The sequence below is a fragment of the Cariama cristata genome, unplaced genomic scaffold (assembly GCF_000690535.1).
Source record: "Cariama cristata isolate BGI_N322 unplaced genomic scaffold, ASM69053v1 C11440566, whole genome shotgun sequence".
Lineage (NCBI taxonomy): Eukaryota > Metazoa > Chordata > Aves > Cariamiformes > Cariamidae > Cariama > Cariama cristata.
This window is the reverse complement of record NW_009646006.1, coordinates 1-3539: the sequence shown is the minus strand read 5'-3', so window position 1 is coordinate 3539 and position 3539 is coordinate 1. Positions and strand designations below refer to the sequence as shown.

Below are 3539 nucleotides of genomic sequence, written 5' to 3'. Positions count from 1 at the left end.
AAGCATCAGCTGCTGGAGTCTTGCAATTGTGAGGCTTTTTAATTTCGGGTTTTGTTACTCTTATTGGAATCTGTATGAGCTCATGAAAATGGAGTCAAGGCGCAAAGCGTGGCCCTTGAAACACAGAGCAGAAGACAAATAAAAGTATCCAAAATGTATTATCAGCAATGACATACCTCCCAATAGGTTTGGGTTTGGCAAGGGGAGGGGAAGGACCTGCCCCAGGAAGCAGGAACTATGCCCCAGCCTGATGGTTCTCCACTTTCCCCGTAACACAGTGCTCTCTCTCCTCCCAGACTAAGAAGTATGCTGATGTGATCATTCCCAGAGGAGCAGATAATGAAGGTGAGTGGACCCAGACCCTGCCATTACGTCCTGGCAGCTGGCTTTGGGCTGTTGCTGTTGCAAGCAGAGTTAGGTAGGAGGTAGCAGGACCTGCCACGGAGGTGACTCAGGCCACTGCCACCCGAGAGAGTGCTGTTACCACACACGCGCGGAGGTGAGCCTCCTCCCTTGACTCGTGACTGGGACTTTGTGCTCCTCTGATCAAGCCTGGGAGCCCAGCTATGTGCAGTGCCTCGCAGGCAAACTCCTGGTTCATCCCACACAAAGGGAAATGTGCTTCTTCAAGGCCAGATGTGCAACTGGGACAGCCAGGTCTCCACCTGGCTGGAATCAGCCTGACCATACTGGCTTGAGTGCTGGGCTCAGGTGAAGCAAAGGGATGCAGTCCCAGTGGGGAAGCTCCTTCCTGCAGGGTTGCAGCTCCCCACCACTTGATGGGAGGGGATAGGAGCAGGGGACATAGCAGGGTCATCGCCTCTGGCTTGGCTCTAGTTTATTTGCAGTGATCCTAATGTGGTCTCTCCCCCATGTCTTTCCCTTTCTTTTGCTCACAGTGGCCATAAACCTGATAGTGCAGCACATCCAGGACATTCTTAACGGAGGACTCAGCAAACGCCAGAGCAACGGCTACCTGAATGGCTACACTCCTCCCCGCCAGCGGCAGCCCTCAGAGTCCAGCAGCCGGCCTCACTGACCACGGGCGGCAGGCATGAGGCTGGGGCGGAGGGCGCTCGGGCCCTGCCACTGCCCCTCTGTACATACTGTTCATTCATTCTGCCCTTATCTATTTAAGAATCCAGACGGAGACGAATGCCTTTAATTTTGTATGTTGGAAATGCCGAATGAGAAGCAGCCGGCTGCTTGGGAGCCTGGACCGCCCACAGCTCCTGGCCTTGCTCAATAACTCCTCCAGCACGGAACCGGCTATAAATCTCTATAAATATAGAATTGCTCTATTTTTGTGTAAATGTAGAATAACGTAAAATTACTTGCCATAAGGTATTTGCCAGGTGCAGTGTTGCTGGGAGGGGGCTGGGAAGAGGGTCCTGAGAGATGTTGGTGTCAGGATCTTCATGTCAAAGGTCGTAAGGAAGGAAGAGCATTCAACAACTGCTTAGTTATCGCAGTGGTCTTCATCCCAGCGAAGGGACAGGCTGTGGTGGAGGTGGCAGCTTGAGTGTGGGATGGATTTTGTGACAGGGCTGGGGTTGCCTCTTCCTGCTGTTGCTGTTCGGGTCTGAGCAGCCTGGTTTTGGCTAGCAGGCACTGCACAATGCCACTGGGAGATGGGAGAATGACGTGTGATACCTCCCCTGACTGTCTCTGCACCTCTAGGTCTCAGTCCCTCAACAGCATCCCTTTCTGTGTCTAACACCCCTTCCCACCACAGGTGTGGGTCTGCTGTCACACCCTCGAGCAAGGACCTGGTAGGTGATGCTGGTAGGGTATGTGATCATATAAACATGGCAGCTTGCGTCTTTAGCAGTCTCACTGCCTGGCTTGGGTGGGGACAGCATGTGGATACCTTCAGCCTCTCTGGAGCTTGGTGGCCGCGTGTGGTGGTACTCCTAACCAAGCCCCGGGCTCAACCTTAAGCCTGGAGGTTGGCTTGCAGAAGGTCAGAGTTGTGTCTGTCATTCCTCATTTGAAATGGTTTTGCTCTTGGATGGGGGATTTTGGGTCTGTAAGATATGGTTAAGGGAGAACCAGCCTCTCTGAAAGAAGGGGGCAATAGATGATGAAAGGCAGCTGCTGAGCAGCCTGTCTGAGAGGAGGCAGCAGTATGTAGTGGTCCCTGGGCTGCCTAGCATCCCCATAGGGGACATCCACAGGTCCCAGCTGGGTAGCATGAAACTGGATGACCAGGAGTCCTCTGCTCCCCTTTTTCAGAGCATGCTTTTGCCTGGCCTGTGTCCCTTTCATTGCATCCTGGTGGAGGACACTGTGTCCCTGCAGTATGTTGTCCTCAGGGCTTCTCCGGGAGTGCTCTCCCTTGCCCAGGGTGAGAGTCAGTCTCCCCTAACCTGGTAGTACTGCAACAGCTGTGTCCCACGAGAGCCTGGTGGGGCTGTACTGTGGGTCTGGGGATGCCTGGAGAGCAAGGTGGGGCAGCTGAGCTGGGGCAGGGGCTTGGTGGGAGCCAGGGAAGCAGATGTGGTGGGAAGGTACCTGGGAAAGATCCTTTGGCCCATGCTGTTGGGACCGACCTGCCCCACTGAAAACGAAGTTTCATAGGTGTGCCACGAAGCCTGGATTAGCCTTGTCCCCTCTGATGATTTTCAGTCTTTCCAGAGCATTGGTTTTGCTCTGCATGGTTAAAAGCTTAGGACCTTAAACACTCGGTGCTTCATTGCTCTCCAGCTCCACATGAGCTGACACAAGCTTTGGTTTTTTTTTAACAAAGAGAAGAAGAAAGGAAACAGCTCCCTCAGTGACTGCTGCTGGGCAAACTCATTCCCTCTTGATCTGTGATGGGGGCACATGGCAGCTCTTCATCCCCCTCCCTGTCTGCAGGTGTTCCCTAAGGCATGTTAGCTTTGCCGTAATCGAGGGCTGGTGCTGGCTGATTCTAGGTACAGCCATAGGTAAGAGGGACTGAAGCCCTGCAGAACTGGTGAGGCTTCTCAGGGCCTCCTCTCCCCTGTAAATAAAGACAGAACAAATGGATGCTGGTATTTATTGTCTCCTGTTTGGTGATGCATGTTGCTTGCTGCGGTCCCTGTGTGGAAGCGGACTTGGCCAACGTTGTCTTAGTTCTGCAAGTCAAAGCCAGACCTGGAGCAAAGCTCCTGGCCCAGACAGCTTTGGTGAAGAAGGAGGTGCTGAGGGCAGTGGCTCTGGCTTTTGGCTGGTGAGCCAGCTCTCAGCAAGTCTTTGTGCACATATGGCTTGGGGTGCTTTGGTGAAACCCCTCTGTGTTCTCAGGGCAGCAGAGATGGACAAATTCAGCCCTTCCCAGTAAGTCTCTTGAACAGATGAGAGTCCAGTGAATTTCACCAAAAGACCTTACAGGCAGGGCAGCATTACCAATAGTAGGGTATCAGGCAAGGGTGAGACTGCTTTTAGCAAAGAGGTAAATCACTTTATGGCAAATCACTTTATGTCAGCATAAATTCACAAGGGGCAAGTCATGCTTAAACATTCTTAGAACCTTCTATGATGAATTGACTGGCTTGGTAGATGAGGGAAGAGCA

At 52.8% G+C, this 3539-nt stretch overlaps 1 long non-coding RNA gene across 1 annotated transcript; it reads left to right on the top strand.

Moving 5' to 3' along the window:
• Positions 1–289: 289 nt before the first annotated feature.
• LOC104168220 lies at positions 290–1323 on the top strand. Its single transcript, XR_696512.1, has 2 exons — positions 290–345; positions 900–1323. It is a non-coding gene; the product is annotated as an uncharacterized LOC104168220 (long non-coding RNA).
• The last annotated feature ends 2216 nt before the right edge of the window (positions 1324–3539 follow it).